Source organism: Electrophorus electricus, chromosome 13, assembly GCF_041902795.1.
Source record: "Electrophorus electricus isolate QZ-2024a chromosome 13, ASM4190279v1, whole genome shotgun sequence".
NCBI lineage: Eukaryota > Metazoa > Chordata > Actinopteri > Gymnotiformes > Gymnotidae > Electrophorus > Electrophorus electricus.
The window spans coordinates 27,553,593-27,579,835 of NC_137509.1; the positions used below are offsets into that span (position 1 = coordinate 27,553,593).

The following is a 26,243-nucleotide window of genomic DNA, read 5'->3' on the forward strand; positions in this document are numbered from 1 at the left end:
ACTCTGCAACTGACATGCTTCTATCTGAAGTGCACAGATTAAATAGAAATCTTTTTGCACCAGGGAATAGCAGGTGCTGTAAGATTTTATTGCATCCCTTTAATTTATGTTCAGGCTATCAGGCTCAAATTTGAAGTGCAGTGAATCATTAAATCAAACTATCTGTTAGCACCTGGGAATAGCAGATGCTGTAAGTTTTTATTGCATCACTTTAAATTACTCTCCAACTGACATTCGTGAATGTGAAGTGCAGTGATTAATAAAAAATCTGTCTGTTAGTGCCTCTGAATACCAGATGTTTTAAGCTTTTATTGCATCATTTTAAGTTACTTTCAAGCTAACATTCTAGAATGTCAAGTGCAGTGATTAATAAAAAAAATTGTCATATTGGTCTTTGATCATATTTACTATGAATAGGCAATTTGAGTAAGTGTTTAATGCTTACGGCCACACTAGTTTGAGAACGCCCAATCTCATCTGACCTTTGAAGCTAAGCAAATTTGGACTTGGATAGTACTGAGGTGGGACCCTACCTAGGAATACCAGCTGCTGTAGGCTTTTCTTGCATCACTTTAATTTACATTCAAGCTGATATGCTCAAATGTGAAGTGCACTGATTAATAGAAAAAACTATCTGTTAGCACCTGGGAATAGCAGCTGCTGTAGGCTTTTCTTGCATCACTTTAATTTACTTTCAAGCTGACATGCTCAAATGTGAAGTGCAGTGATTAAATAGAAATCTTTTTGCACCAGGGAAGAGCAGGTGCTGTAAGATTTTATTGCATCCCTTTAATTTATGTTCAAGCTATCATGCTCAAATTTGAAGTGCAGTGAATCATTAAATCAAACTATCTGTTAGCAACTGGGAATAGCAGATGCTGTAGGTATTTGTTGCATCACTTTAATTTATGTTCAAGCTATCATGCTCAAATTTGAAGTGCAGTGAATCATTAAATCAAACTATCTGTTAGCACTTGGGAATAGCAGATGCTGTAGGTATTTGTTGCATCACTTTAATTTGCTCTGCAACTGACATGCTTCTATGTGAAGTGCACAGATTAAATAGAAATCTTTTTGCACCAGGGAATAGCAGGTGCTGTAAGATTTTATTGCATCCCTTTAATTTATGTTCAAGCTATCATGCTCAAATTTGAAGAGCAGTGAATCATTAAATCAAACTATCTGTTAGCACCTGGGAATAGCAGATGCTGTAAGTTTTTATTGCATCACTTTAATTTACTCTCCAACTGACATGCGTGAATGTGAAGTGCAGTGATTAATAACAAATCTGTCTGTTAGTGCCTCTGAATCCCAGATGTTGTAAGCTTTTATTGCATCATTTTAATTTACTTTCAAGCTAACATTCTAGAATGTCAAGTGCAGTGATTAAATAAAAAAAATTGTCAGATTGGTCTTTGATCATATTTGCTATGAATAGGCAATTAGAGTAAGTGTTTAAGGCTTACGGCCACACCAGGTTGAGAACGGCCAATCTCCTCTTACCTTTGAAGCTAATTAAATTTGGACCTGGATAGTACTGAGGTGGGACCCTACCTAGGAGTAGCAGCTGCTGTAGGCTTTTCTTGCATCACTTTAATTTACTTTCAAGCTGAAATGCTCAAATGTGAAGTGCAGTGATTAATAAAAAAAACTATCTGTTAGCACCTGGGAATAGCAGATGCTGTAGGTATTTGTTGCATCACTTTAATTTACTCTGCAACTGACATGCTTCTATCTGAAGTGCACAGATTAAATAGAAATCTTTTTGCACCAGGGAATAGCAGGTGCTGTAAGATTTTATTGCATGCCTTTAATTTATGTTCAGGCTATCAGGCTCAAATTTGAAGTGCAGTGAATCATTAAATCAAAATATCTGTTAGCACCTGGGAATAGCAGATGCTGTAGGTATTTGTTGCATCACTTTAATTTGCTCTGCAACTGACATGCTTCTATGTGAAGTGCACAGATTAAATAGAAATCTTTTTGCACCAGGGAATAGCAGGTGCTGTAAGATTTTATTGCATCCCTTTAATTTATGTTCAAGCTATCATGCTCAAATTTGAAGAGCAGTGAATCATTAAATCAAACTATCTGTTAGCACCTGGGAATAGCAGATGCTGTAAGTTTTTATTGCATCACTTTAATTTACTCTCCAACTGACATGCGTGAATGTGAAGTGCAGTGATTAATAACAAATCTGTCTGTTAGTGCCTCTGAATCCCAGATGTTGTAAGCTTTTATTGCATCATTTTAATTTACTTTCAAGCTAACATTCTAGAATGTCAAGTGCAGTGATTAAATAAAAAAAATTGTCAGATTGGTCTTTGATCATATTTGCTATGAATACGCAATTAGAGTAAGTGTTTAAGGCTTACGGCCACACCAGGTTGAGAACGGCCAATCTCCTCTTACCTTTGAAGCTAATTAAATTTGGACCTGGATAGTACTGAGGTGGGACCCTACCTAGGAGTAGCAGCTGCTGTAGGCTTTTCTTGCATCACTTTAATTTACTTTCAAGCTGAAATGCTCAAATGTGAAGTGCAGTGATTAATAAAAAAAACTATCTGTTAGCACCTGGGAATAGCAGATGCTGTAGGTATTTGTTGCATCACTTTAATTTACTCTGCAACTGACATGCTTCTATCTGAAGTGCACAGATTAAATAGAAATCTTTTTGCACCAGGGAATAGCAGGTGCTGTAAGATTTTATTGCATGCCTTTAATTTATGTTCAGGCTATCAGGCTCAAATTTGAAGTGCAGTGAATCATTAAATCAAAATATCTGTTAGCACCTGGGAATAGCAGATGCTGTAAGTTTTTATTGCATTACTTTAAATTACTCTCCAACTGACATTCGTGAATGTGAAGTGCAGTGATTAATAAAAAATCTGTCTGTTAGTGCCTCTGAATACCAGATGTTTTAAGCTTTTATTGCATCATTTTATTTTCCTTTCATGCTAACATTCTAGAATATCAAGTGCAGTGATTAATAAAAAAAATTGTCATATTGGTCTTTGATCATATTTACTATGAATAGGCAATTTGAGTAAGTGTTTAAGGCTTAAGGCCACACTAGTTTGAGAACGCCCAATCTCATCAGACCTTTGAAGCTAAGCAAATTTGGACTTGGATAGTACTGAGGTGGGACCCTACCTAGGAATACCAGCTGCTGTAGGCTTTTCTTGCATCACTTTAATTTACATTCAAGCTGACATGCTCAAATGTGAAGTGCACTGATTAATAGAAAAAACTATCTGTTAGCACCTGGGAATAGCAGCTGCTGTAGGCTTTACTTGCATCACTTTAATTTACTTTCAAGCTGACATGCTCAAATGTGAAGTGCAGTGATTAAATAGAAATCTTTTTGCACCAGGGAAGAGCAGGTGCTGTAAGATTTTATTGTATCACTTTAATTTATGTTCAAGCTATCATGCTCAAATTTGAAGTGCAGTGAATCATTAAATCAAACTATCTGTTAGCACCTGGGAATAGCAGATGCTGTAAGTATTTGTTGCATCACTTTAATTTGCTCTGCAACTGACATGCTTCTATGTGAAGTGCACAGATTAAATAGAAATCTTTTTGCACCAGGGAATAGCAGGTGCTGTAAGATTTTATTGCATCCCTTTAATTTATGTTCAAGCTATAATGCTCAAATTTGAAGTGCAGTGAATCATTAAATCAAACTATCTGTTAGCAACTGGGAATAGCAGATGCTGTAGGTATTTGTTGCATCACTTTAATTTATGTTCAAGCTATCATGCTCAAATTTGAAGTGCAGTGAATCATTAAATCAAACTATCTGTTAGCACCTGGGAATAGCAGATGCTGTAGGTATTTGTTGCATCACTTTAATTTGCTCTGCAACTGACATGCGTGAATGTGAAGTGCAGTGATTAATAAAAAATCTGTCTGTTAGTGCCTCTGAATACCAGATGTTGTAAGCTTTTATTGCATCATTTTAAGTTACTTTCAAGCTAACATTCTAGAATGTCAAGTGCAGTGATTAATAAAAAAAATCCAGATTGGTCTTTGATCATATTTGCTATGAATAGGCAATTTGAGTAAGTGTTTAAGACTTACAGCCACACCAGTTTGAGAACGCCCAATCTCACCTGACCTTTGAAGCTAAGCAAATTTGGATCTGGATAGTACTGAGGTGGGACCCTACCTAGGAATAGCAGCTGCTGTAGGCTTTTCTTGCATCACTTTAATTTACTTTCAAGCTGACATGCTCAAATGTGAAGTGCAGTGATTAATAGAAAAAACTATCTGTTAGCACCTGGGAATAACAACTGCTGTAGGCTTTTCTTGCATCACTTTAATTTACTTTCAAGCTGACATGCTCAAATGTTAAGTGCAGTGATTAAATAGAAATCTTTGTGCACCAGGGAAGAGCAGGTGCTGTAAGATTTTATTGCATCCCTTTAATTTATGTTCAAGCTATAATGCTCAAATTTGAAGTGCAGTGAATCATTAAATCAAACTATCTGTTAGCAACTGGGAATAGCAGATGCTGTAGGTATTTGTTGCATCACTTTAATTTATGTTCAAGCTATCATGCTCAAATTTGAAGTGCAGTGAATCATTAAATCAAACTATCTGTTAGCACCTGGGAATAGCAGATGCTGTAGGCTTTTCTTGCATCACTTTAATTTACTTTCAAGCTGACATGCTCAAATGTGAAGTGCAGTGATTAATAAAAAAAACTATCTGTGAGCACCTGGGAATAGCAGATGCTGTAGGTATTTGTTGCATCACTCTAATTTATTCTGCAACTGACATGCTTCTATCTGAAGTGCACAGATTAAATAGAAATCTTTTTGCACCAGGGAAGAGCAGGTGCTGTAAGATTTTATTGCATCCCTTTAAATTATGTTCAAGCTGTCCTGCTCAAATTTGAAGTGCAGTGAATCATTAAATCAAACTATCTGTTAGCACCTGGGAATAGCAGATGCTGTAGGTATTTGTTGCATCACTTTAATTTACTCTGCAACTGACATGCTTCTATGTTAAGTGCACAGATTAAATAGAAATCTTTTTGCACCAGGGAATAGCAGGTGCTGTAAGATATTATTGCATCCCTTTAATTTATGTTCAAGGTATCATGCTCAAATTTGAAGTGCAGTGAATCATTAAATCAAACTATCTGTTAGCACCTGGGAATAGCAGATGCTGTAAGTTTTTATTGTATCACTTTAATTTACTCTCCAACTGACATGCGTGAATGTGAAGTGCAGTGATTAATAAAAAACCTGTCTGTTAGTGCCTCTGAATCCCAGATGTTGTAAGCTTTTATTGCATCATTTTAATTTACTTTCAAGCTAACATTCTAGAATGTCAAGTGCAGTGATTAATAAAAAAAATTGTCAGATTGGTCTATGATCATATTTGCTATGAATAGGCAAATTGAGTAAGTGTTTAAGGCTTATGGCCACACCAGGTTGAGACCGCCCAATTATCTGACCTTTGAAGCTAAGCAAATTTGGATCTGGATAGTATTGAGGTGAGACCCTACCTAGGAATAGCAGCTGCTGTAGGCTTTTCTTGCATCACTTTAATTTACTTTCAAGCTGACATGCTCAAATGTGAAGTGCAGTGATTAATAAAAAAAACTATCTGTTAGCACCTGGGAATAGCAACTGCTGTAGGCTTTTCTTGCATCACTTTAATTTACTTTCAAGCTGACATGCTCAAATGTTAAGTGCAGTGATTAAATAGAAATCTTTGTGCACCAGGGAAGAGCAGGTGCTGTAAGATTTTATTGCATCCCTTTAATTTATGTTCAAGCTATAATGCTCAAATTTGAAGTGCAGTGAATCATTAAATCAAACTATCTGTTAGCAACTGGGAATAGCAGATGCTGTAGGTATTTGTTGCATCACTTTAATTTATGTTCAAGCTATCATGCTCAAATTTGAAGTGCAGTGAATCATTAAATCAAACTATCTGTTAGCACCTGGGAATAGCAGATGCTGTAGGTATTTGTTGCATCACTTTAATTTGCTCTGCAACTGACATGCGTGAATGTGAAGTGCAGTGATTAATAAAAAATCTGTCTGTTAGTGCCTCTGAATACCAGATGTTGTAAGCTTTTATTGCATCATTTTAAGTTACTTTCAAGCTAACATTCTAGAATGTCAAGTGCAGTGATTAATAAAAAAAATCCAGATTGGTCTTTGATCATATTTGCTATGAATAGGCAATTTGAGTAAGTGTTTAAGACTTACAGCCACACCAGTTTGAGAACGCCCAATCTCACCTGACCTTTGAAGCTAAGCAAATTTGGATCTGGATAGTACTGAGGTGGGACCCTACCTAGGAATAGCAGCTGCTGTAGGCTTTTCTTGCATCACTTTAATTTACTTTCAAGCTGACATGCTCAAATGTGAAGTGCAGTGATTAATAGAAAAAACTATCTGTTAGCACCTGGGAATAGCAACTGCTGTAGGCTTTTCTTGCATCACTTTAATTTACTTTCAAGCTGACATGCTCAAATGTTAAGTGCAGTGATTAAATAGAAATCTTTGTGCACCAGGGAAGAGCAGGTGCTGTAAGATTTTATTGCATCCCTTTAATTTATGTTCAAGCTATAATGCTCAAATTTGAAGTGCAGTGAATCATTAAATCAAACTATCTGTTAGCAACTGGGAATAGCAGATGCTGTAGGTATTTGTTGCATCACTTTAATTTATGTTCAAGCTATCATGCTCAAATTTGAAGTGCAGTGAATCATTAAATCAAACTATCTGTTAGCACCTGGGAATAGCAGATGCTGTAGGTATTTGTTGCATCACTTTAATTTGCTCTGCAACTGACATGCGTGAATGTGAAGTGCAGTGATTAATAAAAAATCTGTCTGTTAGTGCCTCTGAATACCAGATGTTGTAAGCTTTTATTGCATCATTTTAAGTTACTTTCAAGCTAACATTCTAGAATGTCAAGTGCAGTGATTAATAAAAAAAATCCAGATTGGTCTTTGATCATATTTGCTATGAATAGGCAATTTGAGTAAGTGTTTAAGACTTACAGCCACACCAGTTTGAGAACGCCCAATCTCACCTGACCTTTGAAGCTAAGCAAATTTGGATCTGGATAGTACTGAGGTGGGACCCTACCTAGGAATAGCAGCTGCTGTAGGCTTTTCTTGCATCACTTTAATTTACTTTCAAGCTGACATGCTCAAATGTGAAGTGCAGTGATTAATAAAAAAAACTATCTGTGAGCACCTGGGAATAGCAGATGCTGTAGGTATTTGTTGCATCACTCTAATTTATTCTGCAACTGACATGCTTCTATCTGAAGTGCACAGATTAAATAGAAATCTTTTTGCACCAGGGAAGAGCAGGTGCTGTAAGATTTTATTGCATCCCTTTAAATTATGTTCAAGCTGTCCTGCTCAAATTTGAAGTGCAGTGAATCATTAAATCAAACTATCTGTTAGCACCTGGGAATAGCAGATGCTGTAGGTATTTGTTGCATCACTTTAATTTACTCTGCAACTGACATGCTTCTATGTTAAGTGCACAGATTAAATAGAAATCTTTTTGCACCAGGGAATAGCAGGTGCTGTAAGATATTATTGCATCCCTTTAATTTATGTTCAAGGTATCATGCTCAAATTTGAAGTGCAGTGAATCATTAAATCAAACTATCTGTTAGCACCTGGGAATAGCAGATGCTGTAAGTTTTTATTGTATCACTTTAATTTACTCTCCAACTGACATGCGTGAATGTGAAGTGCAGTGATTAATAAAAAACCTGTCTGTTAGTGCCTCTGAATCCCAGATGTTGTAAGCTTTTATTGCATCATTTTAATTTACTTTCAAGCTAACATTCTAGAATGTCAAGTGCAGTGATTAATAAAAAAAATTGTCAGATTGGTCTATGATCATATTTGCTATGAATAGGCAAATTGAGTAAGTGTTTAAGGCTTATGGCCACACCAGGTTGAGACCGCCCAATTATCTGACCTTTGAAGCTAAGCAAATTTGGATCTGGATAGTATTGAGGTGAGACCCTACCTAGGAATAGCAGCTGCTGTAGGCTTTTCTTGCATCACTTTAATTTACTTTCAAGCTGACATGCTCAAATGTGAAGTGCAGTGATTAATAAAAAAAACTATCTGTTAGCACCTGGGAATAGCAACTGCTGTAGGCTTTTCTTGCATCACTTTAATTTACTTTCAAGCTGACATGCTCAAATGTTAAGTGCAGTGATTAAATAGAAATCTTTGTGCACCAGGGAAGAGCAGGTGCTGTAAGATTTTATTGCATCCCTTTAATTTATGTTCAAGCTATAATGCTCAAATTTGAAGTGCAGTGAATCATTAAATCAAACTATCTGTTAGCAACTGGGAATAGCAGATGCTGTAGGTATTTGTTGCATCACTTTAATTTATGTTCAAGCTATCATGCTCAAATTTGAAGTGCAGTGAATCATTAAATCAAACTATCTGTTAGCACCTGGGAATAGCAGATGCTGTAGGTATTTGTTGCATCACTTTAATTTGCTCTGCAACTGACATGCGTGAATGTGAAGTGCAGTGATTAATAAAAAATCTGTCTGTTAGTGCCTCTGAATACCAGATGTTGTAAGCTTTTATTGCATCATTTTAAGTTACTTTCAAGCTAACATTCTAGAATGTCAAGTGCAGTGATTAATAAAAAAAATCCAGATTGGTCTTTGATCATATTTGCTATGAATAGGCAATTTGAGTAAGTGTTTAAGACTTACAGCCACACCAGTTTGAGAACGCCCAATCTCACCTGACCTTTGAAGCTAAGTAAATTTGGATCTGGATAGTACTGAGGTGGGACCCTACCTAGGAATAGCAGCTGCTGTAGGCTTTTCTTGCATCACTTTAATTTACTTTCAAGCTGACATGCTCAAATGTGAAGTGCAGTGATTAATAGAAAAAACTATCTGTTAGCACCTGGGAATAGCAACTGCTGTAGGCTTTTCTTGCATCACTTTAATTTACTTTCAAGCTGACATGCTCAAATGTTAAGTGCAGTGATTAAATAGAAATCTTTGTGCACCAGGGAAGAGCAGGTGCTGTAAGATTTTATTGCATCCCTTTAATTTATGTTCAAGCTATAATGCTCAAATTTGAAGTGCAGTGAATCATTAAATCAAACTATCTGTTAGCAACTGGGAATAGCAGATGCTGTAGGTATTTGTTGCATCACTTTAATTTATGTTCAAGCTATCATGCTCAAATTTGAAGTGCAGTGAATCATTAAATCAAACTATCTGTTAGCACCTGGGAATAGCAGATGCTGTAGGTATTTGTTGCATCACTTTAATTTGCTCTGCAACTGACATGCGTGAATGTGAAGTGCAGTGATTAATAAAAAATCTGTCTGTTAGTGCCTCTGAATACCAGATGTTGTAAGCTTTTATTGCATCATTTTAAGTTACTTTCAAGCTAACATTCTAGAATGTCAAGTGCAGTGATTAATAAAAAAAATCCAGATTGGTCTTTGATCATATTTGCTATGAATAGGCAATTTGAGTAAGTGTTTAAGACTTACAGCCACACCAGTTTGAGAACGCCCAATCTCACCTGACCTTTGAAGCTAAGCAAATTTGGATCTGGATAGTACTGAGGTGGGACCCTACCTAGGAATAGCAGCTGCTGTAGGCTTTTCTTGCATCACTTTAATTTACTTTCAAGCTGACATGCTCAAATGTGAAGTGCAGTGATTAATAAAAAAAACTATCTGTGAGCACCTGGGAATAGCAGATGCTGTAGGTATTTGTTGCATCACTCTAATTTATTCTGCAACTGACATGCTTCTATCTGAAGTGCACAGATTAAATAGAAATCTTTTTGCACCAGGGAAGAGCAGGTGCTGTAAGATTTTATTGCATCCCTTTAAATTATGTTCAAGCTGTCATGCTCAAATTTGAAGTGCAGTGAATCATTAAATCAAACTATCTGTTAGCACCTGGGAATAGCAGATGCTGTAGGTATTTGTTGCATCACTTTAATTTACTCTGCAACTGACATGCTTCTATGTTAAGTGCACAGATTAAATAGAAATCTTTTTGCACCAGGGAATAGCAGGTGCTGTAAGATATTATTGCATCCCTTTAATTTATGTTCAAGGTATCATGCTCAAATTTGAAGAGCAGTGAATCATTAAATCAAACTATCTGTTAGCACCTGGGAATAGCAGATGCTGTAAGTTTTTATTGTATCACTTTAATTTACTCTCCAACTGACATGCGTGAATGTGAAGTGCAGTGATTAATAAAAAACCTGTCTGTTAGTGCCTCTGAATACCAGATGTTGTAAGCTTTTATTGCATCATTTTAATTTACTTTCAAGCTAACATTCTAGAATGTCAAGTGCAGTGATTAATAAAAAAAATTGTCAGATTGGTCTTTGATCATATTTGCTATGAATAGGCAAATTGAGTAAGTGTTTAAGGCTTATGGCCACACCAGGTTGAGACCGCCCAATTATCTGACCTTTGAAGCTAAGCAAATTTGGACCTGGATAGTATTGAGGTGAGACCCTACCTAGGAATAGCAGCTGCTGTAGGCTTTTCTTGCATCACTTTAATTTACTTTCAAGCTGAAATGCTCAAATGTGAAGTGCAGTGATTAATAAAAAAAACTATCTGTTAGCACCTGGGAATAGCAGATGCTGTAGGTATTTGTTGCATCACTTTAATTTACTCTGCAACTGTCATGCTTCTATGTGAAGTGCATAGATTAAAAAGAAATCTTTTTGCACCAGGGAATAGCAGGTGCTGTAAGATTTTATTGCATCCCTTTAATTTATGTTCAAGCTATCATGCTCAAATTTGAAGTGCAGTGAATCATTAAATCAAACTATCTGTTAGCAACTGGGAATAGCAGATGCTGTAGGTATTTGTTGCATCACTTTCATTTATGTTCAAGCTATCATGCTCAAATTTGAAGTGCAGTGAATCATTAAATCAAACTATCTGTTAGCACCTGGGAATAGCAGATGCTGTAGGTATTTGTTGCATCACTTTAATTTACTCTGCAACTGACATGCTTCTATCTGAAGTGCACAGATTAAATAGAAATCTTTTTGCACCAGGGAATAGCAGGTGATGTAAGATTTTATTGCATCACTTTAATTTATGTTCAGGCTATCAGGCTCAAATTTGAAGTGCAGTGAATCATTAAATCAAACTATCTGTTAGCAACTGGGAATAGCAGATGCTGTAGGTATTTGTTGCATCACTTTCATTTATGTTCAAGCTATCATGCTCAAATTTGAAGTGCAGTGAATCATTAAATCAAACTATCTGTTAGCACCTGGGAATAGCAGATGCTGTAGGTATTTGTTGCATCACTTTAATTTACTCTGCAACTGACATGCTTCTATCTGAAGTGCACAGATTAAATAGAAATCTTTTTGCACCAGGGAATAGCAGGTGCTGTAAGATTTTATTGCATCCCTTTAATTTATGTTCAGGCTATCAGGCTCAAATTTGAAGTGCAGTGAATCATTAAATCAAACTATCTGTTAGCACCTGGGAATAGCAGATGCTGTAAGTTTTTATTGCATCACTTTAATTTACTCTCCAACTGACATGCGTGAATGTGAAGTGCAGTGCTTAATAAAAAATCTGTCTGTTAGTGCCTCTGAATACCAGATGTTGTAAGCTTTTATTGCATCATTTTAAGTTACTTTCAAGCTAACATTCTAGAATGTCAAGAGCAGTGATTAAATAAAAAAAATTGTCAGATTGGTCTTTGATCATATTTGCTATGAATAGGCAATTAGAGTAAGTGTTTAAGGCTTACGGCCACACCAGTTTGAGAACGCCGAATCTCATCTGACCTTTGAAACTAAGCAAATTTGGACCTGGATAGTACTGAGGTGGGACCCTACCTAGGAATACCAGCTGCTGTAGGCTTTTCTTGCATCACTTTAATTTACTTTCAAGCTGACATGCTCAAATGTGAAGTGCAGTGATTAATAAAAAAAACTATCTGTTAGCACCTGGGAATAGCAGATGCTGTAGGTATTTGTTGCATCACTTTAATTTACTCTGCAACTGACATGCTTCTATGTGAAGTGCACAGATTAAAAAGAAATCTTTTTGCACCAGGGAATAGCAGGTGCTGTAAGATTTTATTGCATCCCTTTAATTTATGTTCAAGCTATCATGCTCAAATTTGAAGTGCAGTGAATCATTAAATCAAACTATCTGTTAGCAACTGGGAATAGCAGATGCTGTAGGTATTTGTTGCATCACTTTCATTTATGTTCAAGCTATCATGCTCAAATTTGAAGTGCAGTGAATCATTAAATCAAACTATCTGTTAGCACCTGGGAATAGCAGATGCTGTAGGTATTTGTTGCATCACTTTAATTTACTCTGCAACTGACATGCTTCTATCTGAAGTGCACAGATTAAATAGAAATCTTTTTGCACCAGGGAATAGCAGGTGATGTAAGATTTTATTGCATCACTTTAATTTATGTTCAGGCTATCAGGCTCAAATTTGAAGTGCAGTGAATCATTAAATCAAACTATCTGTTAGCAACTGGGAATAGCAGATGCTGTAGGTATTTGTTGCATCACTTTCATTTATGTTCAAGCTATCATGCTCAAATTTGAAGTGCAGTGAATCATTAAATCAAACTATCTGTTAGCACCTGGGAATAGCAGATGCTGTAGGTATTTGTTGCATCACTTTAATTTACTCTGCAACTGACATGCTTCTATCTGAAGTGCACAGATGAAATAGAAATCTTTTTGCACCAGGGAATAGCAGGTGCTGTAAGATTTTATTGCATCCCTTTAATTTATGTTCAGGCTATCAGGCTCAAATTTGAAGTGCAGTGAATCATTAAATCAAACTATCTGTTAGCACCTGGGAATAGCAGATGCTGTAAGTTTTTATTGCATCACTTTAATTTACTCTCCAACTGACATGCGTGAATGTGAAGTGCAGTGCTTAATAAAAAATCTGTCTGTTAGTGCCTCTGAATACCAGATGTTGTAAGCTTTTATTGCATCATTTTAAGTTACTTTCAAGCTAACATTCTAGAATGTCAAGAGCAGTGATTAAATAAAAAAAATTGTCAGATTGGTCTTTGATCATATTTGCTATGAATAGGCAATTAGAGTAAGTGTTTAAGGCTTACGGCCACACCAGTTTGAGAACGCCCAATCTCATCTGACCTTTGAAACTAAGCAAATTTGGACCTGGATAGTACTGAGGTGGGACCCTACCTAGGAATACCAGCTGCTGTAGGCTTTTCTTGCATCACTTTAATTTACTTTCAAGCTGACATGCTCAAATGTGAAGTGCAGTGATTAATAAAAAAAACTATCTGTTAGCACCTGGGAATAGCAGATGCTGTAGGTATTTGTTGCATCACTTTAATTTACTCTGCAACTGACATGCTTCTATGTGAAGTGCATAGATTAAATAGAAATCTTTTTGCACCAGGGAATAGCAGGTGCTCTAAGATTTTATTGCATTCCTTTAATTTATGTTCAAGCTATCATGCTCAAATTTGAAGTGCAGTGAATCATAAAATCAAACTATCTGTTAGAATGTGCGAATAGCAGATGCTGTAAGTTTTTATTGCATCACTTTAATTTACTCTCCAACTGACATTCGTGAATGTGAAGTGCAGTGATTAATAAAAAATCTGTCTGTTAGTGCCTCTGAATACCAGATGTTTTATGCTTTTATTGCATCATTTTATTTTCCTTTCATGCTAACATTCTAGAATATCAAGTGCAGTGATTAATAAAAAAAATTGTCATATTGGTCTTTGATCATATTTACTATGAATAGGCAATTTGAGTAAGTGTTTAAGGCTTACGGCCACACTAGTTTGAGAACGCCCAATCTCATCTGACCTTTGAAGCTAAGCAAATTTGGACTTGGATAGTATTGAGGTGGGACCCTACCTAGGAATACCAGCTGCTGTAGGCTTTTCTTGCATCACTTTAATTTACATTCAAGCTGACATGCTCAAATGTGAAGTGCACTGATTAATAGAAAAAACTATCTGTTAGCACCTGGGAATAGCAGATGCTGTAGGTATTTGTTGCATCATTTTAATTTACTCTGCAACTGTCATGCTTCTATGTGAAGTGCATAGATTAAATAGAAATCTTTTTGCCCCAGGGAATAGCAGGTGCTCTAAGATTTTATTGCATTCCTTTAATTTATGTTCAAGCTATCATGCTCAAATTTGAAGTGCAGTGAATCATTAAATCAAACTATCTGTTAGCACCTGGGAATAGCAGATGCTGTAAGTTTTTATTGCATCACTTTAATTTACTCTCCAACTGACATGCGTGAATGTGAAGTGCAGTGCTTAATAAAAAATCTGTCTGTTAGTGCCTCTGAATACCAGATGTTGTAATCTTTTATTGCATCATTTTAAGTTACTTTCAAGCTAACATTCTAGAATGTCAAGTGCAGTGATTAATGAAAAAAATTCAGATTGGTCTTTGATCATATTTGCTATGAATAGGCAATTAGAGTAAGTGTGTAAGACTTACGTCCACACCAGTTTGAGAACGCCCAATCTCACCTGACCTTTGAAGCTAAGCAAATTTGGATCTGGATAGTACTGAGGTGGGACCCTACCTAGGAATAGCAGCTGCTGTAGGCTTTTCTTGCATCACTTTAATTTACTTTCAAGCTGACATGCTCAAATGTGAAGTGCAGTGATTAATAAAAAAAAATATCTGTGAGCACCTGGGAATAGCAGATGCTGTAGGTATTTGTTGCATCACTTTAATTTACTCTGCAACTGACATGCTTCTATGTGAAGTGCACAGATTAAATAGAAATCTTTTTGCACCAGGGAATAGCAGGTGCTGTAAGATTTTATTGCATCCCTTTAATTTATGTTCAAGCTATCATGCTCAAATTTGAAGTGCAGTGAATCATTAAATCAAACTATCTGTTAGCAACTGGGAATAGCAGATGCTGTAGGTATTTGTTGCATCACTTTCATTTATGTTCAAGCTATCATGCTCAAATTTGAAGTGCAGTGAATCATTAAATCAAACTATCTGTTAGCACCTGGGAATAGCAGATGCTGTAGGTATTTGTTGCATCACTTTAATTTACTCTGCAACTGACATGCTTCTATCTGAAGTGCACAGATTAAATAGAAATCTTTTTGCACCAGGGAATAGCAGGTGCTGTAAGATTTTATTGCATCCCTTTAATTTATGTTCAGGCTATCAGGCTCAAATTTGAAGTGCAGTGAATCATAAAATCAAACTATCTGTTAGCACCTGGGAATAGCAGATGCTGTAAGTTTTTATTGCATCACTTTAATTTACTCTCCAACTGACATGCGTGAATGTGAAGTGCAGTGATTAATAAAAAATCTGTCTGTTAGTGCCTCTGAATCCCAGATGTTGTAAGCTTTTATTGCATCATTTTAATTTACTTTCAAGCTAACATTCTAGAATGTCAAGTGCAGTGATTAAATAAAAAAAATTGTCAGATTGGTCTTTGATCATATTTGCTATGAATAGGCAATTAGAGTAAGTGTTTAAGGCTTATGGCCACACCAGTTTGAGAACGCCCAATCTCATCTGACCTTTGAAACTAAGCAAATTTGGACCTGGATAGTACTGAGGTGGGACCCTACCTAGGAATACCAGCTGCTGTAGGCTTTTCTTGCATCACTTTAATTTACTTTCAAGCTGACATGCTCAAATGTGAAGTGCAGTGATTAATTAAAAAAAACTATCTGTTAGCACCTGGGAATAGCAGATGCTGTAAATTTTTGTTGCATCACTTTAATTTAATCTGCAACTGACATGCTTCTATCTGAAGTGCACAGATTAAATAGAAATCTTTTTGCACCAGGGAATAGCAGGTGCTCTAAGATTTTATTGCATTCCTTTAATTTATGTTCAAGCTATCATGCTCAAATTTGAAGTGCAGTGAATCATAAAATCAAACTATCTGTTAGAACGTGCGAATAGCAGATGCTGTAAGTTTTTATTGCATCACTTTAATTTACTCTCCAACTGACATTCGTGAATGTGAAGTGCAGTGATTAATAAAAAATCTGTCTGTTAGTGCCTCTGAATACCAGATGTTTTAAGCTTTTATTGCATCATTTTATTTTCCTTTCATGCTAACATTCTAGAATATCAAGTGCAGTGATTAATAAAAAAAATTGTCATATTGGTCTTTGATCATATTTACTATGAATAGGCAATTTGAGTAAGTGTTTAAGGCTTAAGGCCACACTAGTTTGAGAACGCCCAATCTCATCTGACCTATGAAGCTAAGCAAATTTGGACTTGGATAGTATTGAGGTGGGACCCTACCTAGGAATACCAGCTGCTGTAGGCTTTTCTTGCATCACTTTAATTTACATTCAAGCTGACATGCTCAAATGTGAAGTGCACTGATTAATAGAAAAAACTATCTGTTAGCACCTGGGAATAGCAGCTGCTGTATGCTTTTCTTGCATCACTTTAATTTACTTTCAAGCTGACATGCTCAAATGTGAAGTGCAGTGATTAATACTAAAAACTATCTGTTAGCACCTGGGAATAGCATATGCTGTAGGTATTTGTTGCATCACTTTAATTTACTCTGCAACTGACATGCTTCTATGTGAAGTGCACAGATTAAATAGAAATCCTTTTGCACCAGGGAATAGCAGGTGCTGTAAGATTTTATTGCATCCCTTTAATTTATGTTCAAGCTATCATGCTCAAATTTGAAGTGCAGTGAATCATTAAATCAAACTATCTGTTAGCAACTGGGAATAGTAGATGCTGTAGGTATTTGTTGCATCACTTTAATTTATGTTCAGGCTATCATGCTCAAATTTGAAGTGCAGTGAATCATTAAATCAAACTATCTGTTAGCTCCTGGGAATAGCAGATGCTGTAAGTTTTTATTGCATCCCTTTAATTTATGTTCAGGCTATCATGCTCAAATTTGAAGTGCAGTGAATCATTAAATCAAACTATCTGTTAGCACCTGGGAATAGCAGATGCTGTAGGTATTTGTTGCATCATTTTAATTTACTCTGCAACTGTCATGCTTCTATGTGAAGTGCATAGATTAAATAGAAATCTTTTTGCCCCAGGGAATAGCAGGTGCTCTAAGATTTTATTGCATTCCTTTAATTTATGTTCAAGCTATCATGCTCAAATTTGAAGTGCAGTGAATCATTAAATCAAACTATCTGTTAGCACCTGGGAATAGCAGATGCTGTAAGTTTTTATTGCATCACTTTAATTTACTCTCCAACTGACATGCGTGAATGTGAAGTGCAGTGCTTAATAAAAAATCTGTCTGTTAGTGCCTCTGAATACCAGATGTTGTAAGCTTTTATTACATCATTTTAAGTTACTTTCAAGCTAACATTCTAGAATGTCAAGTGCAGTGATTAATGAAAAAAATTCAGATTGGTCTTTGATCATATTTGCTATGAATAGGCAATTAGAGTAAGTGTGTAAGACTTACGTCCACACCAGTTTGAGAACGCCCAATCTCACCTGACCTTTGAAGCTAAGCAAATTTGGATCTGGATAGTACTGAGGTGGGACCCTACCTAGGAATAGCAGCTGCTGTAGGCTTTTCTTGCATCACTTTAATTTACTTTCAAGCTGACATGCTCAAATGTGAAGTGCAGTGATTAATTAAAAAAAATATCTCTGAGCACCTGGGAATAGCAGATGCTGTAGGTATTTGTTGCATCACTTTAATTTACTCTGCAACTGACATGCTTCTATGTGAAGTGCACAGATTAAATAGAAATCTTTTTGCACCAGGGAATAGCAGGTGCTGTAAGATTTTATTGCATCCCTTTAATTTATGTTCAAGCTATCATGCTCAAATTTGAAGTGCAGTGAATCATTAAATCAAACTATCTGTTAGCAACTGGGAATAGCAGATGCTGTAGGTATTTGTTGCATAACTTTCATTTATGTTCAAGCTATCATGCTCAAATTTGAAGTGCAGTGAATCATTAAATCAAACTATCTGTTAGCACCTGGGAATAGCAGATGCTGTAGGTATTTGTTGCATCACTTTAATTTACTCTGCAACTGACATGCTTCTATCTGAAGTGCACAGATTAAATAGAAATCTTTTTGCACCAGGGAATAGCAGGTGCTGTAAGATTTTATTGCATCCCTTTAATTTATGTTCAGGCTATCAGGCTCAAATTTGAAGTGCAGTGAATCATTAAATCAAACTATCTGTTAGCACCTGGGAATAGCAGATGCTGTAAGTTTTTATTGCATCACTTTAATTTACTCTCCAACTGACATGCGTGAATGTGAAGTGCAGTGATTAATAAAAAATCTGTCTGTTAGTGCCTCTGAATCCCAGATGTTGTAAGCTTTTATTGCATCATTTTAATTTACTTTCAAGCTAACATTCTAGAATGTCAAGTGCAGTGATTAAATAAAAAAAATTGTCAGATTGGTCTTTGATCATATTTGCTATGAATAGGCAATTAGAGTAAGTGTTTAAGGCTTACGGCCACACCAGTTTGAGAACGCCCAATCTCATCTGACCTTTGAAACTAAGCAAATTTGGACCTGGATAGTACTGAGGTGGGACCCTACCTAGGAATACCAGCTGCTGTAGTCTTTTCTTGCATCACTTTAATTTACTTTCAAGCTGACATGCTCAAATGTGAAGTGCAGTGATTAATAAAAAAAACTATCTGTTAGCACCTGGGAATAGCAGATGCTGTAGGTATTTGTTGCATCACTTTAATTTACTCTGCAACTGACATGCTTCTATGTGAAGTGCATAGATTAAATAGAAATCTTTTTGCACCAGGGAATAGCAGGTGCTCTAAGATTTTATTGCATTCCTTTAATTTATGTTCAAGCTATCATGCTCAAATTTGAAGTGCAGTGAATCATAAAATCAAACTATCTGTTAGAACGTGCGAATAGCAGATGCTGTAAGTTTTTATTGCATCACTTTAATTTACTCTCCAACTGACATTCGTGAATGTGAAGTGCAGTGATTAATAAAAAATCTGTCTGTTAGTGCCTCTGAATACCAGATGTTTTAAGCTTTTATTGCATCATTTTATTTTCCTTTCATGCTAACATTCTAGAATATCAAGTGCAGTGATTAATAAAAAAAATTGTCATATGGTCTTTGATCATATTTACTATGAATAGGCAATTTGAGTAAGTGTTTAAGGCTTACGGCCACACTAGTTTGAGAACGCCCAATCTCATCTGACCTTTGAAGCTAAGCAAATTTGGACTTGGATAGTATTGAGGTGGGACCCTACCTAGGAATACCAGCTGCTGTAGGCTTTTCTTGCATCACTTTAATTTACATTCAAGCTGACATGCTCAAATGTGAAGTGCACTGATTAATAGAAAAAACTATCTGTTAGCACCTGGGAATAGCAGCTGCTGTAGGCTTTTCTTGCATCACTTTAATTTACTTTCAAGCTGACATGCTCAAATGTGAAGTGCAGTGATTAATACTAAAAACTATCTGTTAGCACCTGGGAATAGCATATGCTGTAGGTATTTGTTGCATCACTTTAATTTACTCTGCAACTGACATGCTTCTATGTGAAGTGCACAGATTAAATAGAAATCCTTTTGCACCAGGGAATAGCAGGTGCTGTAAGATTTTATTGCATCCCTTTAATTTATGTTCAAGCTATCATGCTCAAATTTGAAGTGCAGTGAATCATTAAATCAAACTATCTGTTAGCAACTGGGAATAGTAGATGCTGTAGGTATTTGTTGCATCACTTTAATTTATGTTCAGGCTATCATGCTCAAATTTGAAGTGCAGTGAATCATTAAATCAAACTATCTGTTAGCTCCTGGGAATAGCAGATGCTGTAAGTTTTTATTGCATCCCTTTAATTTATGTTCAGGCTATCATGCTCAAATTTGAAGTGCAGTGAATCATTAAATCAAACTATCTGTTAGCACCTGGGAATAGCAGATGCTGTAGGTATTTGTTGCATCACTTTAATTTACTCTGCAACTGACATGCTTCTATCTGAAGTGCACAGATTAAATAGAAATCTTTTTGCACCAGGGAATAGCAGGTGCTGTAAGATTTTATTGCATCCCTTTAATTTATGTTCAGGCTATCAGGCTCAAATTTGAAGTGCAGTGAATCATAAAATCAAACTATCTGTTAGCACCTGGGAATAGCAGATGCTGTAAGTTTTTATTGCATCACTTTAATTTACTCTCCAACTGACATGCGTGAATGTGAAGTGCAGTGATTAATAAAAAATCTGTCTGTTAGTGCCTCTGAATCCCAGATGTTGTAAGCTTTTATTGCATCATTTTAATTTACTTTCAAGCTAACATTCTAGAATGTCAAGTGCAGTGATTAAATAAAAAAAATTGTCAGATTGGTCTTTGATCATATTTGCTATGAATAGGCAATTAGAGTAAGTGTTTAAGGCTTATGGCCACACCAGTTTGAGAACGCCCAATCTCATCTGACCTTTGAAACTAAGCAAATTTGGACCTGGATAGTACTGAGGTGGGACCCTACCTAGGAATACCAGCTGCTGTAGGCTTTTCTTGCATCACTTTAATTTACTTTCAAGCTGACATGCTCAAATGTGAAGTGCAGTGATTAATTAAAAAAAACTATCTGTTAGCACCTGGGAATAGCAGATGCTGTAAATTTTTGTTGCATCACTTTAATTTAATCTGCAACTGACATGCTTCTATCTGAAGTGCACAGATTAAATAGAAATCTTTTTGCACCAGGGAATAGCAGGTGCTCTAAGATTTTATTGCATTCCTTTAATTTATGTTCAAGCTATCATGCTCAAATTTGAAGTGCAGTGAATCATAAAATCAAACTATCTGTTAGAACGTGCGAATAGCAGATGCTGTAAGTTTTTATTGCATCACTTTAATTTACTCTCCAACTGACATTCGTGAATGTGAAGTGCAGTGATTAATAAAAAATCTGTCTGTTAGTGCCTCTGAATACCAGATGTTTTAAGCTTTTATTGCATCATTTTATTTTCCTTTCATGCTAACATTCTAGAATATCAAGTGCAGTGATTAATAAAAAAAATTGTCATATGGTCTTTGATCATTTTTACTATGAATAGGCAATTTGAGTAAGTGTTTAAGGCTTACGGCCACACTAGTTTGGGAACGCCCAATCTCATCTGACCTTTGAAGCTAAGCAAATTTGGACTTGGATAGTATTGAGGTGGGACCCTACCTAGGACTACCAGCTGCTGTAGGCTTTTCTTGCATCACTTTAATTTACATTCAAGCTGACATGCTCAAATGTGAAGTGCAGTGATTAATAAAAAAAACTATCTGTTAGCACCTGGGAATAGCAGCTGCTGTAGGCTTTTCTTGCATCACTTTAATTTACTTTCAAGCTGACATGCTCAAATGTGAAGTGCAGTGATTAATACTAAAAACTATCTGTTAGCACCTGGGAATAGCATATGCTGTAGGTATTTGTTGCATCACTTTAATTTACTCTGCAACTGACATGCTTCTATGTGAAGTGCACAGATTAAATAGAAATCCTTTTGCACCAGGGAATAGCAGGTGCTGTAAGATTTTATTGCATCCCTTTAATTTATGTTCAAGCTATCATGCTCAAATTTGAAGTGCAGTGAATCATTAAATCAAACTATCTGTTAGCTCCTGGGAATAGCAGATGCTGTAAGTTTTTATTGCATCCCTTTAATTTATGTTCAGGCTATCATGCTCAAATTTGAAGTGCAGTGAATCATTAAATGAAACTATCTGTTAGCACCTGGGAATAGCAGATGCTGTAGGTATTTGTTGCATCACTTTAATTTACTCTGCAACTGACATGCTTCTATCTGAAGTGCACAGATTAAATAGAAATCTTTTTGCACCAGGGAATAGCAGGTGCTGTAAGATTTTATTGCAGCCCTTTAATTTATGTTCAGGCTATCAGGCTCAAATTTGCAGTGCAGTGAATCATTAAATCAAACTATCTGTTAGCACCTGGGAATAGCAGATGCTGTAAGTTTTTATTGCATCACTTTAATTTACTCTCCAACTGACATGCGTGAATGTGAAGTGCAGTGATTAATAAAAAATCTGTCTGTTAGTGCCTCTGAATCCCAGATGTTGTAAGCTTTTATTGCATCATTTTAATTTACTTTCAAGCTAACATTCTAGAATGTCAAGTGCAGTGATTAAATAAAAAAAATTGTCAGATTGGTCTTTGATCATATTTGCTATGAATAGGCAATTAGAGTAAGTGTTTAAGGCTTACGGCCACACCAGTTTGAGAACGCCCAATCTCATCTGACCTTTGAAACTAAGCAAATTTGGACCTGGATAGTACTGAGGTGGGACCCTACCTAGGAATACCAGCTGCTGTAGGCTTTTCTTGCATCACTTTAATTTACATTCAAGCTGACATGCTCAAATGTGAAGTGCAGTGATTAATTAAAAAAAACTATCTGTTAGCACCTGGGAATAGCAGATGCTGTAAATTTTTGTTGCATCACTTTAATTTAATCTGCAACTGACATGCTTCTATCTGAAGTGCACAGATTAAATAGAAATCTTTTTGCACCAGGGAATAGCAGGTGCTCTAAGATTTTATTGCATTCCTTTAATTTATGTTCAAGCTATCATGCTCAAATTTGAAGTGCAGTGAATCATAAAATCAAACTATCTGTTAGAACGTGCGAATAGCAGATGCTGTAAGTTTTTATTGCATCACTTTAATTTACTCTCCAACTGACATTCGTGAATGTGAAGTGCAGTGATTAATAAAAAATCTGTCTGTTAGTGCCTCTGAATACCAGATGTTTTAAGCTTTTATTGCATCATTTTATTTTCCTTTCATGCTAACATTCTAGAATATCAAGTGCAGTGATTAATAAAAAAAATTGTCATATGGTCTTTGATCATATTTACTATGAATAGGCAATTTGAGTAAGTGTTTAAGGCTTACGGCCACACTAGTTTGAGAACGCCCAATCTCATCTGACCTTTGAAGCTAAGCAAATTCGGACTTGGATAGTATTGAGGTGGGACCCTACCTAGGAATACCAGCTGCTGTAGGCTTTTCTTGCATCACTTTAATTTACATTCAAGCTGACATGCTCAAATGTGAAGTGCACTGATTAATAGAAAAAACTATCTGTTAGCACCTGGGAATAGCAGCTGCTGTAGGCTTTTCTTGCATCACTTTAATTTACTTTCAAGCTGACATGCTCAAATGTGAAGTGCAGTGATTAATACTAAAAACTATCTGTGAGCACCTGGGAATAGCAGATGCTGTAGGTATTTGTTGCATCACTTTAATTTACTCTGCAACTGACATGCTTCTATCTGAAGTGCACAGATTAAATAGAAATCTTTTTGCACCAGGGAATAGCAGGTGCTGTAAGATTTTATTGCAGCCCTTTAATTTATGTTCAGGCTATCAGGCTCAAATTTGCAGTGCAGTGAATCATTAAATCAAACTATCTGTTAGCACCTGGGAATAGCAGATGCTGTAAGTTTTTATTGCATCACTTTAATTTACTCTCCAACTGACATGCGTGAATGTGAAGTGCAGTGATTAATAAAAAATCTGTCTGTTAGTGCCTCTGAATCCCAGATGTTGTAAGCTTTTATTGCATCATTTTAATTTACTTTCAAGCTAACATTCTAGAATGTCAAGTGCAGTGATTAAATAAAAAAAATTGTCAGATTGGTCTTTGATCATATTTGCTATGAATAGGCAATTAGAGTAAGTGTTTAAGGCTTACGGCCACACCAGTTTGAGAACGCCCAATCTCATCTGACCTTTGAAACTAAGCAAATTTGGACCTGGATAGTACTGAGGTGGGACCCTACCTAGGAATACCAGCTGCTGTAGGCTTTTCTTGCATCACTTTAATTTACATTCAAGCTGACATGCTCAAATGTGAAGTGCAGTGATTAATTAAAAAAAACTATCTGTTAGCACCTGGGAATAGCAGATGCTGTAAATTTTTGTTGCATCACTTTAATTTAATCTGCAACTGACATGCTTCTATCTGAAGTGCACAGATTAAATAGAAATCTTTTTGCACCAGGGAATAGCAGGTGCTCTAAGATTTTATTGCATTCCTTTAATTTATGTTCAAGCTATCATGCTCAAATTTGAAGTGCAGTGAATCATAAAATCAAACTATCTGTTAGAACGTGCGAATAGCAGATGCTGTAAGTTTTTATTGCATCACTTTAATTTACTCTCCAACTGACATTCGTGAATGTGAAGTGCAGTGATTAATAAAAAATCTGTCTGTTAGTGCCTCTGAATACCAGATGTTTTAAGCTTTTATTGCATCATTTTATTTTCCTTTCATGCTAACATTCTAGAATATCAAGTGCAGTGATTAATAAAAAAAATTGTCATATGGTCTTTGATCATATTTACTATGAATAGGCAATTTGAGTAAGTGTTTAAGGCTTACGGCCACACTAGTTTGAGAACGCCCAATCTCATCTGACCTTTGAAGCTAAGCAAATTCGGACTTGGATAGTATTGAGGTGGGACCCTACCTAGGAATACCAGCTGCTGTAGGCTTTTCTTGCATCACTTTAATTTACATTCAAGCTGACATGCTCAAATGTGAAGTGCACTGATTAATAGAAAAAACTATCTGTTAGCACCTGGGAATAGCAGCTGCTGTAGGCTTTTCTTGCATCACTTTAATTTACTTTCAAGCTGACATGCTCAAATGTGAAGTGCAGTGATTAATACTAAAAACTATCTGTGAGCACCTGGGAATAGCAGATGCTGTAGGTATTTGTTGCATCACTTTAATTTATTCTGCAACTGACATGCTTCTATCTGAAGTGCACAGATTAAATAGAAATCTTTTTGCACCAGGGAAGAGCAGGTGCTGTAAGATTTTATTGCATCCCTTTAAATTATGTTTAAGCTGTCATGCTCAAATTTGAAGTGCAGTGAATCATTAAATCAAACTATCTGTTAGCACCTGGGAATAGCAGATGCTGTAGGTATTTGTTGCATCACTTTAATTTACTCTGCAACTGACATGCTTCTATGTGAAGTGCACAGACTAAATAGAACGGGGTCGTTGACACTTTTGCTCTCTCTCTCTTGCACTCTCACACCTCCTCACACCTTATCTGCCATGTGTACCCAATCAGGGCAATAAGCAAACTTTTCACAAAACATCATAACGTTTCTATTTAATTATTTTTTTCTGTGATCCCTAACTAAATGTGTTATCACACTAGGTTCTTATCCATTATCACATGTTGGGTCCTTAACCCTTTTCAGTGCATTCCACATCTGAGAGAAGTGTTGGGGAGGGGTGGATTGTAATTTACAGCTTTTATCCAAAAACCATCTCTTTTCCCCTCGACCTTTCTTTCTTAAAGCCATTTTTTATGGTACCTCACTCGTTTAGTTCACAGCCATAATTCTAACCGATACATCTGAAAACCTTTCCCAAGACCTCCGAATGAACATGGACATGGTTCAACCGTTATCATCAGTTACATTCTATTTATCCATTCATGTTATAACTTATGTTAGTCTAAGTTACTAAAAAGGCTGACATGTATTTAGCTATTTATTTAACTAATGGTTGAAATACTTTATCATGCATTGTATATTTTAACTCCTTGGGGCCTAACGTAGTAATTAATTTCAGGTCTAGATAAAACCTACAAGCCCTGCACTGTCAAGATCTGAAAATTATTAATCATATTAGAAAATAATTGTTTGTCAGCTAAACTAGGGGGAAAATAGTAATGTTCTTTCATGAAGGTATTTTATTAATGAGTCAACTGGATATCTCTACCAGTTGCGTAATTTAATTGTATTTTATCAAACATTGATTACATATTATGTACAAGCTATCATAACTATTCTTTTGCGAGCTAGCTAGGAAAGGATATTGTCTTTATTCTGATGATTATGTAATATTACTATATTGTATTTTACAGTACGTGAAACATTTTGATTGACTGAAACTCTTTTCATCGATAGCTATTCTTATTCTCATGGCTAGCTAAATAGAAAAACTTTAACTTCGAAGTAGGAGATTCTATTTACTTAAATTAAGAAATAAATGATGTAACATCACTGCATTTTGGTATAAAGGATACGATCATGAGGATCTTTTCTGCTCACGGTTTATAATTCTGTTCTACGTATTTCAGTAGGGTCAGACGTTTACAAGTTCCTTGAATCTGTGGGGAGAATTGCTGACCAATGTAATTTGTGAACTTTTATGTTTTAATTTTATG

The 26,243-nt window shown here is 35.9% G+C and overlaps 13 pseudogenes; all 13 read left to right on the forward strand.

Annotated features, from left to right (window-relative positions):
- The first annotated feature begins 439 nt into the window (after window positions 1-439).
- On the forward strand, window positions 440-558 carry LOC145645134 (5S ribosomal RNA; annotated as a pseudogene).
- A 2,501-nt stretch (window positions 559-3,059) lies between these two features.
- LOC145646182 (5S ribosomal RNA) lies at window positions 3,060-3,178 on the forward strand (annotated as a pseudogene).
- An 8,609-nt stretch (window positions 3,179-11,787) lies between these two features.
- On the forward strand, window positions 11,788-11,906 carry LOC145645162 (5S ribosomal RNA; annotated as a pseudogene).
- A 1,232-nt stretch (window positions 11,907-13,138) lies between these two features.
- On the forward strand, window positions 13,139-13,257 carry LOC145645803 (5S ribosomal RNA; annotated as a pseudogene).
- A 571-nt stretch (window positions 13,258-13,828) lies between these two features.
- Window positions 13,829-13,947, forward strand: LOC145645891 (5S ribosomal RNA; annotated as a pseudogene).
- A 1,590-nt stretch (window positions 13,948-15,537) lies between these two features.
- LOC145645992 (5S ribosomal RNA) lies at window positions 15,538-15,656 on the forward strand (annotated as a pseudogene).
- Window positions 15,657-18,490: 2,834 nt separating this feature from the next.
- Window positions 18,491-18,609, forward strand: LOC118240189 (5S ribosomal RNA; annotated as a pseudogene).
- A 570-nt stretch (window positions 18,610-19,179) lies between these two features.
- LOC118240254 (5S ribosomal RNA) lies at window positions 19,180-19,298 on the forward strand (annotated as a pseudogene).
- A 1,125-nt stretch (window positions 19,299-20,423) lies between these two features.
- LOC118240265 (5S ribosomal RNA) lies at window positions 20,424-20,542 on the forward strand (annotated as a pseudogene).
- A 1,703-nt stretch (window positions 20,543-22,245) lies between these two features.
- On the forward strand, window positions 22,246-22,364 carry LOC118240188 (5S ribosomal RNA; annotated as a pseudogene).
- Window positions 22,365-22,935: 571 nt separating this feature from the next.
- LOC118240269 (5S ribosomal RNA) lies at window positions 22,936-23,054 on the forward strand (annotated as a pseudogene).
- A 683-nt stretch (window positions 23,055-23,737) lies between these two features.
- LOC118240187 (5S ribosomal RNA) lies at window positions 23,738-23,856 on the forward strand (annotated as a pseudogene).
- Window positions 23,857-24,427: 571 nt separating this feature from the next.
- On the forward strand, window positions 24,428-24,546 carry LOC118240267 (5S ribosomal RNA; annotated as a pseudogene).
- The last annotated feature ends 1,697 nt before the right edge of the window (window positions 24,547-26,243 follow it).